Consider the following 18828-nt stretch of genomic DNA (forward strand, 5'->3'; position numbering starts at 1 on the left):
GCTCCAAAAGCAGCTTGAGGGGCCTGAAAGACAGAATGCAGGGTACTTTGTGCTCTGCTGGGGGTCAGCAGAAGCAGCTGACTGAATCCAGCCTGAAGGGGACTGGTCGGCCTGTGTCTCCCCACTCCAGTCCTAGATGCTCAGCCCAGTACACCTTAGGACCGGGGTCCTGCCGGCTCTTTGGAGTCATCTGGACCTTAAAAGCAATGCTGCCACCGACTCTGCAGTGACTTACACTGGGTCTGCAGTGGGCAGCAGGGTGGGAAGTTATTAGACTGGCTAGCTTTTAGAGGAAAGGGCCTGAGATGCACTGTGCTTGGACAGGCCTCATACAGCTCCTTGCTGATTCCCAGGTTATAAAGTATCAAAGGCCCTGCAAACAAACAAAAACCTTTTTCCTATGAAAACTGATCAGGAGTGGGAGAGTGCCCGCATGCAATGCTATTCCTGTTTTATAAACAGAACTTAGAATTTCCCTGCCATCGTCCCCACGGTGATTGACAAAGCATGGACTCAGATTTGGAGTTCTTTCCACGTTTGCCCAAAACACACTAACTTAGAAGGTTGAGACTGGAGCCTGGGTCAGCTGGCCTTCTCTGTACACACTCACCTGGCTATTCCCCAGTTCTCCTTGAAGCCAGTCCCCTGCGCTGCAGTGGGCCTACCCCTCCTGCATCCCATAGAGGCTCCCATGTGCCTTAATTCTCTAGGTCTTTTTTCTTTCCAGTTCCAAATCCTACAGTCACTAAAGATCAAGGCCAGCAATACAGTTTCCCTAGCATGAAGAAGTGGGTCATTTCTTCCAGGCCTGGGCAAAAGCTGTTGGAGGCTAGAAGAACATCATGTCGTCTGCCTTTCAGGGGTCAGTGATTCATGCTCCCCATAAAAGACCCCCACAGTCCAGGAGAACTTCAGTGTCCATCTTGGTTTGAAAAGCTTTAATATGAGGTCACTACATCCCTGCAGCCCTCAGAGTTGTTGACACCGGAGTCCCGTGGAATAGCCGGATGCAAAGCCCTTCTGAGCTCTCAGATCCTGTACAAAGACGTGTGGGAAAGTCCCATCAACACATTCCCTTTTCTCTGGCTAAATCTAATTAAGATGAAACCTGAGCTTTCTCAAGAACCATCCTATGTCATTGGGCACTTCTTAGAAAAAGCTAAAGCTCACCCTACGTCCCCCAGCACCCCTCTCTGGGGTCTTATTTCAGCAAATCCATGTCTTCCCATGAGATAGATGGGAAGACTTCTGTTTCCCAGTGAACCTAGTAAGCAAGAATGGCCACCCCCACCCCCACAGCAGGGTCTCTCTCCATTGCCACCTGACATTCTTTCTCATTTCCTAAGAGTCCAGACAAAAGGAAGCCAGACCAGCAATCTGAACCAGGGTGGGTAAGGGAGGGCCCAGGGCCCCAGAAAATCTTATGGGAGTAAAGAAGGCCAATCTCACAGGCAAGATTTGACCCTGCAGGAAAAGTGATGGAAGCCAGGCAAGGGTCATGTGATGCAGTGGAGGGCTCAGCAGGCCCACGTCCCAGAACTCAGAAAGGCTGAGCGATCATGCACATGCCAGGTACTTCATCTTCCCTAGTAACTCTACGTGGCTTCCATCCTCTCCATTTTCCAAATGGACTTAGCCCAGGCATAGAAATGCTAGCTAGCTTGCAGAGAATGGCACAGTCCATACCTGGTATAGTCAGGATCTGAACTCAGGCAATCTGGCTCCAGGCTTGCTTCCCCACCACACTACACTTGAGCACACAGAGGCAACCAAGGCCCCGTCATTGGATGTTCAGATTGCCATGCAAAACTCAGTAGTGTGATGCATCTTTATCACCTCATGAATCTACATTGGGTAGGTCATGGTGAGAAGGTATGGTGGTTTGTATATGCTCAGCCCAGGGAGTGGCACTATTAGAAGGTGTGGCCCTGTTGGAGTAGGTGTACCACTGTGGGTGTGGGCTTTAAGACCTTCATCCTAGTTGCCTGGAAGCCAGTATTCTGCTAGCAGCCTTCAGATGGAGATATAGAACTCTCACCTCCTGCACCATGCCTGCCTGGATACTGCCATGTTCCTGCCTTGATGATAATGGACTGAACCTCTGAACCTGTAAGCCAGCCCCAATTAAATGTTGTCCTTATAAGAGTTGCCTTGGTCATGGTGTCTGCTCACAGCGGTAAAACCCTAACTAAGACAGAAGGGTTAGTTTCTGCTCCACAAGATGGTGACTGTGGGCCACTCATCTGCAGATCGGAGGATCTATTTGCAAGACGGCTCACATGGTTAGCAAGTGAAGACTGCCTGTCAACTGGGAACAGAGCCAGACCTGAGAGCGGGAGGCCTCTTCCTCTACACACAGGCCTCTGTGCCTCCACCAGCTGTGGCTTATCACTTGGACTTCCTCTCAGCATGGTGTCTTTGTGCCAAGGGTGAGAAATCCTACAAGACTGGAAGTGGAAGTTAACAAACCGGGGCGGTGGTGGCCTTGCCTTTAATCCCAGCACTTGGGAGGCAGAGACAGGCAGATTTCTGATTTCGAGGCCAGCCTGGTCTACAAAGTGAGTTCCAGGACAGCCAGGGCTCTATAGAGAAATCCTGTCTCGAAAAACCAACCAACCAACCAAACAAACAAACGAAAACACTTTCTAAAAGCCTAGGTCTGCATACAACATCGCTTTCCTCAAGTGTATTGGTCAACATAGCCATAAACCCTGACACTGCACAAGAGGATATGAGACCCGTCTTTCGATAGAAGGAATACCAGAATACTTCCCCACCCTCTCATCTCCAAACGTTCTCCCCAAACAGTGAAAAGCCTCAAGACACCTTGTCCTGTGGCACCTCTTCTCAGGCCAGGACAAGCACAGAACTTCTACCTAGACACTGTCTCCTTGGCTAGATTTCTTCACCCTGAATCTTCTTTGAACCTCCTTGAAACATTGTCAAAGCTTACTCCTATTTCCAGCTGTCTCAACCATAAGCAGGGAACACAAAGGCCCCAGCTTTCTACATATAATTTTTATTTTGGTATAGTTTTACATTTATGGGGAGCAATCACAAAGATGGTGAGTTCCCATCTTCTCTCCCCTCAATGGCACCTCGAACTGACAGGGCTCATTCGTCACATCCCATAAGCCAATGTGGACACATCCTGATCAGATGGGTGACGTTACAAGCAGTGTTACTAAAGTATACGTCCACTTCATTCAGTCGCCTTAGCTCCTTCACCTAACATCCTTTTTGTTCTGAGAGACTCTCTACACCGAGTTATCATGTCTCCTCAACTGTGACAGCTTCTCAGACGTCCCTTGTCTTGACTTTTTTGAGTACTGTACATCAACCTTCAGCTAGAACTTGTCTAATGTTTTTTTTCTGAGGGTTAGACTGGACTTCCAGGTTTGTAAAGGAAGACCACGGAGGTAAAGTGCCCTCTCGTTATGTCACATAGAGCGCACATCCAGGTGAGATTAGCCCTGACAACTGGCTGAAGGAGGCCATGCCTCTGCCAGGGCTTTCTTCGTCTTTGAAATCTGTGCTGACTGGAAGTCCTCTGAGTATCTACCTCAATCATCTGCAATCCTCCTGCACCAGGGGTTTCTATCTTTTCTCCAGTTTATTTAGTCTGCCCTTCCTCTACACAAGCACAGACACTCAGGTGTTCGTTCTGTGCTTTGGGTAACAGTCTGGTGCTGTTGCGTTTATTTGATTGTGAGCGTGCATTTGGCGACATTTGGTGACATTTGGTGGTGCTTGAGACGTGCCTGGGTCACCACTGGGTAGTAGCAGGAGAAGGCTGGTGAGATAACGTGGGCTATAGCAAATTCCTGCTGTTTAGTTTTCCTGTCTTTGCCAGGGATATTCTGACACAGGAATCCTTGAACAAACAGGCCATAGGTGACACACAGGTGACAGTCCTGGGGAAAGTCCCCTAGACATGGACTGGTGGTCTGTGTCCCACAGAAAGTAGGACCCTCCTCTGTCCAGGGAAGCCAAGGGCTTCTTGATATCCAGGTAACTGAGGACAAATGATTAGTGTGTTGTGAGCTCGTAAGTCACCAGCTAACACGGGGTTGTGGGTATTTGGATCAGGGGACAAGAAATAGGCCACTAAGTGTGGCCTCTAGCAGGCTCACATTGACCTGGACAGAGTAGGAGAAGGTGGGAGGCTGGAGTCACAGTCGGACCTGAGGATGCTCAGAGCCCCACCCAAATGTTGAATGGGGAGTATTAGCTACGCGCAGTACCTCAGGGCACTGGAGGAGGCTGGTGGCTGATCTCCACTGCTCTCCAGCTCTCTGCTCTTCTCACTGACAAATCCAGGGGAGCCTGGCTCTGGTTAGAGTATCTCTGGGTGTGAGCGCCCCCGCATCCTGCCTAGCCTCGGTGAGGGGAGCCCCGACAGGAGCTCTAGCAACCTCCATTCTGGACATTCCTCCATAAGCCATGCTGTGTGGCCTGTGTGAAGCACAGTGCTGTGGTTCTGTGTAGGACCAAGCACAGGAAACTCCTGCTGGGTCTGAGCCTTGAGTCTTTTCAGAACCTTGCCCCTCCCCCACCAGTTGGGAGCCGGTTATGGCGCCTCTCTGGGCCTCCTGTTGGTTTCCTTTACAAGCAGCTGGGGGAGTAATAGCGAAAGAAGGAAGGAAAGAAAGAGAGAGAGAGAGAGAGAGAGAGAGAGAGAGAGAGAGAGAGAGAACATGAACGAACGATGGTCTACATGGGAGTTACGGTAAGGATAAATTGAAGTGACCGTCCAAAGATTTCTGTTGGCCAGCAGCTTACAGTTGTTTTGGACCCGTGCATTTGATGTGTGTGTGTGTGTGTGTGTGTGTGTTCTTCAGTTAGTTCTGTTCATTTCTGCAAACACTAATGGCATCATTTAAGTGACTCTTGACATTTATACTCCTTGTGCTACAAAATACTGTGGTGTTTTTTTTTAATACACTTTATTTTTTTATGTATTGTTTGTGCAGGGAGGAGGGTGTGTGCCTGTGTGGGGTAGGAGTCGGTTCCCTCCTTCCACCATGTTGGTCCTGGGGATTAAACTCAGGTCATCATGCTTCGTGACAAACATTTTGAGCCGCTGAGCCATTGAGACAGCCTGACGCTGTGGGTTTTCACAGATGTTAGCAGGCATGAACAAGTGTCACGTATCTACCAAGGCAATGCAAAATAATGACACTAACCACAGAAAAATCCCTAACCTTCCCCCTTCCTCCCATATGTTTCAATATTTATTTCAGAGCTCTTCTTTTGCACATATAGTCTCGTGTGATCCTTAAAGCAGCCAATCACTTCCCTTGGCTGGCTTACTTGTTCTTAAGAGACAAGGTGCTTCACAGGGCCACGTTCATGTCTAGCTGGTTAGTTGACTTACCTACAGGGAGATTTGAAGGGGCTGACCGGTAAAGAAGAAGACTGGAGAAATTGGGCCCAAGCAAATGTCAGGATCTGCAGAAGCAGGTCTAAGCCAGGTCAGTGGTGGGCTGCCCATGAATCAGGGTAGATGCACCCAGGTAACATCTAACCCTACTCCAGGTGTGATGAGCACACAGAAACTTTACAGCCCGTTCTGAACTGTAGTCCCCAACCCCATGGGTTATGACTTGCAGCTTTTCAAAAGTAGAATGAAGAAAAGCACACACACACACACACACACACACACACACACACACACACAAAACCTGTGCACACCACATGTTACTATCCACCCCTGCTCTGTATGTATTTGAGGCAGCCTCATTGAAGTGAATGTGTCTGTGGGGTAGTGTGGAGGGGAAGCTCTGGCCTAAATGACTTTGAAAATTCGTGAACTGTGTTAAGACAGGTAACTAAAGAAACCATGCCTAGGTGCTGTCTCTAGTTGATAAAACTTTCCCTTGGAGCAAGGATTCACTAGTCCAAAGCCAGTATGCAGGAGTATAAGACTGAATAATTAGGCAAACGGATGGTGAATGGCTGGTGTGGAATCTCTCAAGGTGGAAGGAAAGGCCCCAGGCTATCCCAATCCCTAGGACAATGACTTAGAACCGTGGAAGCACCTGAGATCAGGGCTTCTTTACTGTCCACACAGGTAGACAGCTACAGAAACAGTGACAGATTCGTGGATGTCTGAGTAGTTAGTACATTCACTACACTCACAAGCTCTGTCAGTCGAGAGTCTAGTAGGATTGACAGTAGCAATTACACAGATCTTGTCCAGATCTTGGTTCTTGGTTTCAATCTTGGGACACCGGGCTAGCTCAGTCATTACAGGCATGACACTCCTAATTTTTCTCTCCGATGAAGGGAAGCAGGGCTTCCTGGAGAAGTTAGTGATGCAAAAACACAACCTGGAGCATCTTCTAGCAGTGGAATGTGGTAGAATTACAAACACAGACAGTGGGAGTGCGTCAAGGAACAAGGGAGTCACATGGAAACTTCTCTGGCTGGTGGGAACCTGCTTGTAAGCCCGTTGGGTTCATTGCCCTGGAAATAACACTAGACCTCACTTCAGGATTTCACTGAAATGCCACCAACCCAGAAAAGCCAACCCTGACCTGGTTCCCATGGCTCTTTGCATCCTTCCTGGGTGTTCTACCCCATCTAATGGCCAGGCTCCCGTATTTGTTCTTGCATGACCTCCCCAACTAGAACACAGCACAGCGATCTTCATTTGTGGCTGTTCTCTGCCACTGAGAATCACGCCAGGCACCGAGTAAGTGCTCGGTGTATATTTTCCGTGAAAAACAGAATGAAGTTCTGCTGATCGTGTTGAACACCTTTAATCCCAGCACTCAGGAGGCAGAGACAGGTGCAATCCTGAGTTCAAGGCCAGCCTGGTCTACAGAGAAAGTTCCAGGACAGCCAGGGATACAGAAAAACCTTGTGTGTGGTGGTGGTGGAGGCGGCGGTGGGGGATTCTTGGGTCCTAAAATTTCTAGAAGTAACCAACTCATGACTTGCCCAGCATTCTTTGAACATGTCTCCCCCATTGAATTCCAAACAATGTCCAGATTCAAGAGTGGCTAGAACAGACTCAGGCATCTGGCCCTCTCCTTGGCCACCCCAACTGAGGCTGACGGCAATTCCTTTAAGGCTAGGCACTGGCCACACGACACGGAACCTCCAGGGTCTCTCAGCCAGCCTGTGCTCAAATGCTGCTGTAGAGGTCTAGGTGCGCGCGCGCGCCCACACCTTCCAGCCCAGCCTGCACCCCTCAAATGCTTCCTCCTAACTTGCAGCCACCTCATTAGAGGCCTCTCACAAGAAAGCTGGGCCTCCAGAATAACTAGCTTCCCTCCCTCTCATGCTGGGAATTGAACTCCTAGACTTATGAATGTTACCATTTTGTACCCCCTAACTCTCCCCTGAGCTTTCCCAATTTCCTTCTATTTAGGATGGACCAAATTTCGGGTGGTCGTCTGCAAGGCCAGAGCAAATGAAAGTCAAAATGGCGGGGCTCAGAGAGTGGATCCCCAGATTGGTGAGGTTGATCCGGGCATGAGAAAGGTTCAGGGGACAGACACATTAAGCCTCAGAATGGACAGCTGTAGATACGGGCACCTAGGAAAACACAGACAGGGATTGAGCTGGAAAGACACATAGATGGAGGAAAAAAAAGAAAAGATGGATGGAGAAAAAGAAAAAAGTCAGAGCATCCAGTGCGTCTGCACTCAGGCAGACAAGGCCAGGCAGAGGTTGCCGGCAGAAGACACGGAGGCCCACGGTGGCAGAAGACGCTGAATCGCCCTCTGTTCTCCGAGCCGCACTGAGGGGCTTTCTTCACGGCCGTGGGAAAGTGGTGGGCGAGCGCGCGCCCCTGACTGCCCTGCGGACCTTAATTAGCTGGATTAGGGCGGGAGCTGCGAGGCCCTGCAGGCCTGGCCCCAGGAACAAAAGGCCCCTTTGCCCGCGCAAAGATGGGTCGTGAGGTCACCGGGCAGGGTCCCCTAGGAACCGGACAAGGGGACGCCCGCCTGCAGAATAAGGTCTCTGCGCACCTGAAGGGGAGCAAGCCGGGTGGGAACCTCTTAGGAGACTGCAGCCCAGTGTGGGGTTCAGACTTGAAGATAGACGAGAAGAGGAGGAAAAGAGACAAATACTGTGAACAGAAGCCAGGGACCTAAGCCACCTTAGTAATAGCTATCACACTGTCTGCGATTTGGATAACAATTTACACTGGGTGCCCAACACCACCCCCGCCCCCGACATACACACATCTTACTAAGGATCTTAGAAAGGCTGTTGTGGTGCCAGACACCTGTAGTCCCAGGGCTCTAGAATGAGAAGCAAGAGGACTGGGCATTCCAGACCAGCCTAGGCTACAAGTGAGATGCCTGTCCCAATGTGACCCTGTTATAGCTATGGGTTTTACAGATAATCAAGGTGGGATGCAAAGAGGTCTGGAGGAAGGGGTGTCTCACACCGCTACTTGTACACAGTAGGCGTCCAGCAAGTGTGTGTTGGGTGGGTTACAAGGTTGGCAGTATCTGGGAAACAAAGTGATACATAGCGCCCTCCCTGGTTACCTCTAACCTGTGAAGTTTGGGCAGTGGAGGCTCCCAGCATGTACAAGGTCAACTTTCTTCCAGGACAGGAATGAGTCAGCGCTTGCCCCCACCTGGAGCAACACAGGGACACCAGAGTCAGGAGATGGGGGGTGGAAAGTGGGACTAGTCTTTCTATTGTGTCTCTCGAAGCTCTTTCTGCAGCCATGAAGAGGGCCCCTCCAAAGCACGCATGGTAAGGATCAGAAGAGGAAGAACATAGCCTTTTCCCCACCACAAGATCTAGGGGCACTGCAGGGAGAAGCAAGGCTTGAAGATGCTGTCCCCTAGCTGGCCACAAATCTCTCCTCACAGAAGATGGCATCAGGTACCAGCACACGCCTGTCCGTGGTGGCAGGGATGGACAGGTAGATATGATGTAGGCAAGGTGGCACTGAGGGTTGTGGGGACAGAAGGCTACAACTCATGTGCCACAGGTCAAACTGGTCAGATTTGAGCTTTCTCAGGGAAAGAAGCAATCTGCCTTTTGAGATGAGATGTCTAAGCAGGAAGGATGGTGTGTGGGCCTCCTTCTATATTCTGAGACTGTCCAGGGCACTCCCCCTAAACGTCTCTTGCCCTTGTCAGTGAGTGAGAGAAGGGTGTTGGAATGTGTGATGTTGGATGCTAAGCCCTGCCCAGGAGTCCTGTGCCCCACTCTAGACTGTCCCAGTGCAGAGGACACTGGTAGGGTTTATATGGTGGAAGTACTTTGGTGGGTCAGGGCCAAGATGTACTACACATATCACACCGTGCAACAGATCTCACGCAAGAGATTTACTGAGGGGTGGGGAGCAAAAGGCCACCTCAGAGTGAGGACAAGACAGACAGACAGACTGAGAGACAGGCAGAGAAACAGAGAAAGAGACAGAGTGAGGGCTACCTATGATGGCAGCGGGGGGTGGGGGAAGGCGGAGGGGCGTTTAAAGATATGCGTACCACATTTGGCATGGCTCTGAGGCGCTGAAGGCAGGCAGGCCAACGCTGACACAGTACCTGTTCTGGGATCTGCAGGCCAGACAGTGCTCAGACAGATGCTGTCTAGGCCAGTAAGATCTAGATAACTAGGCTCATAGCCAGCGGACAGAGATTCTGACACCCAGCTTAGCTGAGGAAGCTCGGTGAACCATGGAGTGAGGTCTGTCTCTTGGGAGAGCCCATCTTTCCTCATACACCAGCCTCTCCTCTCCTCATTTAGTCCCTCCATGCTCTCTCCTTTCTAGAGCTAAACGTCTCCCCTGGCAGCTCTTTCCTCTAGTTCAGTGGTTCTTAACATTCCTAATGCTTTGAGCCTTTAATACAGTTCTTCAGTTTGTAGTGACTGCCCCCCACCCAGCCATAAAATTATTTTCATTGCTACTTCATAACTGCAAATTTCGCTACTGTTATGAATTGTAATATAAATGTCTGCAGGCTGGCGAGATGGCTCAGTGGTTAAGAGCACTGACTGCTCTTCCAAAGGCCCTGAGTTCAAATCCCAACAACCACACGGTGGCTCACAACCACCCATAATGAGATCTGACACCCTCTTCTGGTGTGTCTGAAGACAGCTACAGTGTACTTATGTATAATAATAAATAAATCTTTGGCCTGGAGCGAGCAGGGACTGAGCAAGCAGAGTTGACTGGAGCGAGCAGAGGTCCTAAAATGTAATTCCCAACAACCACATGAAGGCTCACAACCATCTGTACAGCTACAGTATACTTGCATACATAAAATAAATAAATAAATCTTTTAAAAAAAATAATAAATGTCTGTGTTTTCTGATATCTGTGAAAGGATCATTTGACCCTCAGAGGGTTCCAACCGATGGGGCTGAGAATCCCTGCTCTACCCACCTCTGCATTTGGCTGGGGGAGGGAGGGATGCTGGCCTTGAACTTAGCAGTGGCCAAGAGGTGATGGTGACCTAGACGTCAGAGCCTTTTCCCTTCAAGGAGCCAGAGGCCAATGAGAGGGCTTAGCTCAAGATCACCTTCCCTCAGATAGGAAGAATTTCCCTCCCACCCCACCATGGTACCCCATTCTCCATGCCCTTACCCCCACAGAGAGGAAGAGGATTGGAAAACCGAGTCTGAACTCTATAAAGAAGACTGACAGAGAGACAGAAGGAACTTGGACCACTGCACCCAGCAGTTGGTGGGGCCTCTGGGAAGGACTCTACATTGCTTGTGAGGGCTCTACCACTCTTTGCTTCTCTGTAGCCCTTGACGTTTTCTTTTCTTCTTCTTCTTCTTCTTCTTCTTCTTCTTCTTCTTCTTCTTCTTCTTCTTCTTCTTCTTCTTCTTCTTCTTCTTCTTCTTCCTCCTCCTCCTCCTCCTCCTCCTCCTCCTCCTCCTCCTCCTCCTCCTCCTCCTCCTCCTCTTCTTCTTCTTCTTCTTCTTCTTCTTCTTCTTCTTCTTTTGCTTTTTTTGTTTTTTGTGTTTTGGCTTGGTTTGGTTTGGTTTGTTTTTTGTTTTTTCAAGACAGGGTTTCTCTGTATAGCCCTAGCTGTCCTGGAACTCACTCTGTAGACCAGGCTGGCCTCAAACTCAGAAATCCGCCTGCCTCTGCCTCCCAAGTGCTGGGATTAAAGACGTTCATCACCATGCCTGGCTTGACGCTTTTCAAAGACAGCCAGATCTCTAGTCATGGTGAATGCTTGCTTCCTGTCCCAGCCCTAACCCACAAAGGTGGGTATGGGAGTTCTCCAGAGAATGTCCTCTAAGAACTGTGGTATGTTTTAGCTGCCTCTGCCTCTGATCAAATTTCTAAGCTCTGTTCCCAGCCAGGCCCGGAACAGGGACACGTCATTAGGAGTCATTCCTCCCACCCTCAACTTTATTTTGCAAACAGCCAGCAGGTAGCTCAAGTTCCCACTCTGGAAGCCACAGGCTGCAGCCCAGCCCTTTCCTCTCCTGGAAGGAAAAATTGTATTCCAAGACTCATGAACCATGAATATTTACCCAAACCTCTAGCTTAAAGGAGAATCACTCAGAATGACTCCCCTTCCCCCATCACCACCTCCAACTTATCCTTCATCTTCTGGGTCATAGGTTGTTCCTGAGTTCTGGCTTAGATACCCTAAGTGACAATGTGGATTCACCAGGACAGGCCTGAGTATAAGGAGGGGTGGGGCAGAGAGGTACTGGTTCCTCTGTTACTGTGAAGTCGCCCTTGGACCTGCTGGGGGAAAGACAAGAGTGTGTGTTCAAAGCATAGTAGGCAGCAAATTTAGGCAGATCCAAGTAACCAGAGTGTCCTACTGATGGGACAAAGACACCAGAGTGTGAGGCAGGTCCCCTAACTAAACTCAGCAAGCCCTTCAGATCTTCCTCCACGACTGAGACCTGGAAAGTAGGAGCTGTCTTCACCAGATGCCTCAAGGGACAGTGTTCAAGCCCCCTAGCAGGACTATGGATTCTGGTCAGGTGGTAGAAGGCTTGCCTGGCATGCACAAAGCCCTGTCTTCCGTTCCCACTGTGGTTTAAACCTGATGTAGTGCTCCATGCCTGCCATTCTCACACTTGGGAGGCAGGAGAATTAGAAGCTCAAGGGCATTGCCAGCTACACGGTAAGTACAAGGCCAGCTGGGCTACATGAAACCCTGCCTCAAAAACCTATCCGTGGGCTAGAGAAATGGCTCATGGGTTAGTGTGTGTATTCTTCTTTTGGAGAACCAGGACATACTTTCCAGCATCCATATAGTGTGACTTACAACTGCCTGTAACTATGGCTCCAGGGGATCTGAACTCCTGTTCTCTGAGGACACTATATTCACAGGCACATACTGCCCCCCAAAACACACACACAGAGTCACACACACACATATGTAGTCATATACACACTCACAAATACACTCACATACATACATATACTCACACATGCACACACATATATATACACGTACACAGAGACAAGAGAAAGAGACAGAGAGACAGAGACAGAGACAGAGACAGAGACAGAGACAGAGACAGAGACAGAGGCAGAGAGAACAAAACAGATGGTCTTAGGGATTCAGCCCAGATTGGCTACGCCCATGCTGACTCTGCTATTAAAGGTCCCTGTTGTTTTAAAATATCAGGAATTGAAACCAAGTTCAGCAGGCAAGTTCTCTATCACCAATTTATAGCCCCATAACCTCTACTTTTTAGTATACATACTTTTTTATTTTGCAATCTTGCTTAAGTTGCCCAGGCTGGTTTTGAACTCATTCTACAATTTAGACAGGCCTTGAATTTGCAGTCTTCCTGCCTCAGGTTTATGAGTAGCTAGGATTACAGGTGCCTGCCACCAGGCCTGTCTTGTGTTCATTTTTACCCATCTTCTGACCACCTACATCCCAGGCCTGTGGGACTTGAAATAAATTCAATATCCTGAGTCCCTCCATTCTACTCAGTAAAACCCAGAACTACATTTTTAGTACAGTCTAACATGACTGTGGAAACACTCTCAGATCTCCTTCCCATGTTAAGCCCTCTTGCCAGGACCTGCCTCTCTCACAGCAAAATAAGCCTGACAAAAACAAAAAACCAACCCTCCCTGTTAGAACCTCCATTGTCCCAGCTCTCCTCCCATGGGCGAGGACCCTGCCCCTATAAATGGCCTTGTCAGAGAAGATTTTAGAAGATAAAGACAAGCCAGCTTATAGCAGAGCTGGGATGGGGGCACTGGGTGAGGACATAGCTGAACTTCCCAGACAAAGAACAAAGCTAAATCATATTGCCCAAGGGCTAAGATCCAGCTCTGCCCAAAGCCTTGAAGGGACTGAGAAATAAACCATTTGTTCCTTTTTGGCGTGGGAAGAGCTCTGGTTAGAAAGGCAGCCTGGTCTAAGCATAAGGCTCAGCTCAGGCCTCCCCAGCTGTATGACCTTGAACACTGACTTCATCCTCGCTAATGCTCGGCTCCCCAGTGAGACAGAAAACATTCCTCACACAGCAGTTATGAAGAGTCAATGCAATAATGTAAGGACCACTCTGGGCTGTTGCTTGTTGAATTGGTAAGTAAAAGAGAATAGATGGGGGCTAGAGAGATGGCTCACTAGTGAAGACTGCTGCTCTTACAGAGGACACCAATTTGGTTTCCAGCACCCACATAGTTCACTATAGTTCCAGGAGAGATCTAATGTCTTCTTCTGGTCTCCAAGGGCACCAGGCATACATGTGGTACACATACATGCAGGCACTCAGACACAGAAAATAAATTTTGAAAAAGTGGATGGATGGGCAGATGGATAGATGGATGGGTGGATAAATGAATGAATGAATGGATGGATGGACAGACGGACGGATGGATGGATGGATAAATAGATAGACGGACAGATGGATGGAGGGATGGATAGATAAATGGATGGATGGATAGATAAGCAGATGGATAAATGGATGGGTGGATGGATAGATAAGAAGATAGATGGATGGGTGGATGGATGGATGGATGGATGGATGGATGAATGGATGGATGGATGGATAGAGAGATCGACCATTCCTTCTTTCTTGCAGACTATCAGCCTCTACCTCTGAATTGATTATTCCCACATCAACATAGTTCTCTGACATCTAGCAAATGTCAGATATCCCAGTTTTGAGGTTCACAGCATACCCTTGGGAAAACTTCATCTCTTCTCTCTGTTGCAGTTCCCCCAGTGTCCCTCTCTCAGCCACTGTGCTAATGCCAAGGCTTTCTCGTATGGCACCAGGACTCCTCCATGCAGGATACCCATATATCAGGACACAGCAGCAAGCGACTGGCTCAGCTTGGGACACCTTTTGGCCCGGTATCTAGGCGCAACTCTGTCCATAAACCTGTGTGGAAAATCAGCTATGTGGGTGGGGCACAGATTTGGGTCTTGAGATTCAGAGTCTAGGAGGAAAAGGAGGAGAGAGTTAGCAGGTGGTCATTGCTAAGTACGAGAAAGCAGTGCTATGTGGGATATCTGGAGAAGATTCATGAAGAGATGACATCTCAGTCTTCAAGAACAGATCGGTTTGGAGCACCCGAGTCGGAACCTAAGCAAAGGCAGGAAGGGTGAAGTAGGGGAAGTATGTCTGGTAGGAGCCCAGGTAGGGAAGGGAATGCAATGCAAGTGGTGTGGCTTAAGGAGGCGGTGGCACACATGGGAAATGCGAAAGCAAGAACTTCCAGATGAGAATTCAAGCAGAGCTCGGAGCCACGGTCAGGGTCTGGTCTCTCCCACTCCCTTCACGTCTCAGACCACAGCCACTTTCAGGTCCTCTTTTCTCCCTTCCCAGCAGGCATTGGTGAGCCCTAGACTGAGTGCAAGGGGTTATTTGCTGGCTCTTTAGACATTCAGAGTATTGGGTGGTCTGTGCCTTTGGTAGCCATCAGTACTTACAAAGCTGCATAGACCATCAATGATTAGAAAGGAATAGATTGGAGAAGCCCAGGCCTGCACACCGCACCCCAGTCTGGGCTCTGCTGGTGTCCATGTAAGGGTGAGATACTCTCAGACATATGCGGCTTCTCCTCTGGCCACAGATTCCCTTACTTCCTGCAGCCTGCAAGTGGCAGGTCTCTCTCTCCCCCTCTGCACTTTCCCCCAGCTAATCCAAGCCACACAGATCACCACCAGCCAGCCAGCCAGCCAGCCAGCGGGTCTTATTTCCCTGGAATGTTGGCATTGAACTCAAGATCGGAAATGAACTCATTATCTGATTATTTTTATTTATGAAAATATAACTGCTCTGGGAGAGGCCTTTCTTGAATAGTTCTCTGAGTGGATGAGTAATCTCTCCCCTTCACGGACACACATTTAAAAGCTTCAAATGTTCAAAGCCCTCTTCATACACACATCAATACTCCTACACACATGACCAAGTACAGAGAGAGAGAGAGAGAGAGAGAGAGAGAGAGAGAGCAGCTTCATGTTGCAGCATGTTGCTGCCTTCAGGTGTACAGACACCACATGGAGATGTGTTCTGGCATACAATAATCTCCTTTGAGGTCAAGGACTTTTGTCTCATTTATCCACTGTGGAAACCTCAGTGGTACATAATAGGCAATTAGTAAATACTTGCAGAATGAATGAACAAATAGCTAAGTAATAGATGTTTGTATATACAGAGACATTACTCAGACACATGCTTACAAGCATGCACGCCCAGCCTCTTTCCCTTCCAGGAACAAAGGCAGAGAACCCCTCATCCACAGCCTGAAGCCTTCATACCATACCAGGAACACAGGGAAGAATGAACCATCCAAAATCTTCCAGCAAAGATGTCCACTGTCAGTTGCTAGGAGGTCAAGGTAGTGCTTCTCCTGAGACACTAAGGCCTCCTTACAAGCCCAAAGCCATCCTTGAGCCTCCCAACCAAAGACCAAATGAGCCAGTCTTGCCAAGAAAGCCTAGGGGGGTTAGTAAGGGCAAATGATTTTCCAGGAATGTTCTGTGAGAGCTGCCCACTCTCACCCATGCATGGCTGGCTCACAGGCAAGTCTTGGCATGGGTCTTAGGCAATACCAGTCCCCGAGGTTCATGCTTACTCCCCTACCCCTGTAGCTCACAGTTATGACCCAGTCTATCCACAGCCTATGACTCTCTTTCTGGGAGTAGACAGGACCAGAGGAAAGGCTGGAGGGGAGACATGGGAGGCAAACCTATAGAGGAGTTATCTGGAGGTTGATCTGAGAGCAGAGCATCTATCTAGCTATTCCCAGATGCCTCCCCTGGAAAGCCAGCTGAAAGATCTCTGGATGAGAAGGCTGACTTGGGGTCACATTCTTGTTGGTCACATGACTTCAGACATATCCATGACCCTGGAACTCCAGCTGCCTTTAGGATCTGGGACAGTCTCATCTTCCTGCCTAGGGTTCTTCCCCTTCCCAGACCCCACTACTTTCTGACATTCTTTTTATCCTAAAATCGAGGAGAAGAGATGCACAGTACAGCAGGGCCCAGTGGCTTTAACCCAGCACTAGGGAGGTGGAGGCAGTCAGATCTCTGAGTTCGAGGCCAACCTGGTCTACAGAGCAAGTTTCTAGACAGCCAGTGCTAAACAGAGACAGAGAAACCCTGTCTTGAAAAAAAAAAAAGTAATAACAAAAATAAAATGAAATCCACAACTTCTCCTATTGTACTGCAATCCTTGTCTCATGGCCCCTTAAAAAGATGAGAGCACTCGGCCTTATCATTCAATTCTTCACATCCATCAGTGGGAAATGGCTACCTGACCTACCAAGAAGCTACACCTAGTGGACACTGAGGACGGTGCCAACTTGTTTTGCTAACACCACTCTGCCCCAAAGCCGAGCTATCGAGGATTGTGCTCCACATGTCCTGCACCCACAAGAAACACATGTGTCCACAAGCAGGTGTGGGCACGAATGTTTTAATCATGGAGGTTCAAATTGGAACATCTCAAATACCTGTGCAAAGTGGGTGGTTAAACCAACTTCGATGCACTCATGCACTGGAACACTCCACAGTGATTAAAACAACAGAAGGCATCAGCCAGAGAGGCTCTCAAAGGCATTATGTTGAATAAAATAAACCAGACACCAAGCCACCATCTGATACTATCTGTACGAAGGTCAACAGCCTATGATGGTAAAAGCCAGACACCGGGGTGGTCTTCTCTGGAGAAGAGCACAAGGTGGTCTTGGGATATTTAATACTTTTGTCTGTGCTTATACAGACATAGACGCATGAATGACAACCTAGCCAGATGTACAGCGAAGTTCAATAAACTCAACTGCATATAAATTACCATGAGGAGTGGACCCAGGCACATAGGCTCTAACCCAAACAGAACAGAGTTCTGGGTTAAGGGGAAGAAGAGACGAGAGGAGCAGACAGTGGAAGAGCTAAGGCCCAGGACTGGTAGGCAGCACAGCGTAGGGCTGGTGGGCCATGCTACTTACAGCCTAGAAAGGGAGGAGCCGACAGGAGCACAAGCAAGCACCTGGTCAAGTACCTTCAGTGGGTCTCCTGCATGGGGCTGGCATCTTGGGAGCCAAGGTGGTACCCAGCTCCCAAGCACACTGTCTGCACGTCTCCTTTCTTTCCCTTCTTACAGCTGTGGAACAAAGGAAAGACTGAGCCCCATGTCTGTCTTTGGTTCCAAGTAACAGCCAATCTCAATTCATCCAGATGTGCTTGAATAAAAAGACATAGAGGAGGGCTGGAAGATAGGGCTCATTTGGTAGAGTACTTGCCTCGGATGTACGAAGACATGGGTTTGATCCCCAGCACCACATAAACCGGGCATGGGACACATGCTGTAATTTGAGCACTCATGATGTAGAGACGGCAAAATAAAAAGCTCAGGGTTGGGGCTGCAAAGATGGTGCAGCAGTTACGAGCCTTTGCTGCTTTTGCAGAGGACCTGAGTTCAATTCCCAGCATCCACAGAGTGGTTAACAAACACCCCTAGCAGGGCAGTGATGGCGCACGCCTTTAATCCCAGCACTTGGGAGGCAGAGGCAGGCAGATTTCTGAGTTCGAGGCCAGCCTGGTCTACAGAGTAAGTTCCAGGACAGCCAGGGCTATACAGAGAAACCCTGTCTCAAAAAACAAACAAAAAATATCCCTAGCTCTGGTTGCAGAGGATAAGAGGCCCTCTCCTAGCTGCCTCAAGTGCTACACACACACACACACACACACACACACACACAGCATGGATGTGCATGCAGATAAGGTACTGGTACACATAAAATTAAAGTCCTTTAAAATCTTAACAAGTTCAAAATCATCCGAAGTTGAAGTGAGTTTGAAGCCAGCCTGAGCTATACAAGAGCTATCTACAAGTGAACAAACAACACGCGTAAGGAGTGAGCAGTTTGCTTTCTCTCAAACTGGACCTCTGGACAATCTGCCATTAGAGAATATTCTAGAAAACGGCAGGGAGCCAGCCATTGTCTGGGCTCTGTTGAAGATGGTAGGGTGAGCCTATAAGCAGAAGAATGGATGTCTGTCTAGGTGTGTCACCTATGTGTTCTGTCCCTTGCTTTGTGGTTCTCTGACCATCTCCGCATCCCTCGGTGGCTCTTCATTCCGGTCTGCTCCTGTGCGGCACCCCCGACCCGTTCTGTTGTAACCTAGTCTTTCCGCTGGTCCTTGGCCTTGGTCCTCAGATCTAAGGAAGCTTTCTACAATATAGAGAGACCAAATGCTGTCCTTGGTAGAGTGGTTTTTTTTTTTTTTTTTTCTTAAGAACCCAGAGAAGGTGAAAGTAAGCCTGAGGTACTGCTTTCAAGTGTCCAGGCAGGCAACTCCAGATCCAATTGTGCTATTAAGCCTACAGTGTGGGTGGGGCTAACGGTGACATTGGGGCTCATAATCAGAAAGCTAGGGATCCCATAGA

General features: G+C 48.9%; 1 long non-coding RNA gene across 2 annotated transcripts in view; it reads right to left on the bottom strand.

Moving 5' to 3' along the window:
• The window catches only part of Gm35551, a 63824-nt gene that overhangs the window by 39703 nt on the left and 5293 nt on the right, over positions 1-18828 (bottom strand). The gene's annotated exons all lie outside the window — the stretch shown is intronic.

This window comes from Mus musculus, chromosome 17, assembly GCF_000001635.26.
Source record: "Mus musculus strain C57BL/6J chromosome 17, GRCm38.p6 C57BL/6J".
Lineage (NCBI taxonomy): Eukaryota > Metazoa > Chordata > Mammalia > Rodentia > Muridae > Mus > Mus musculus.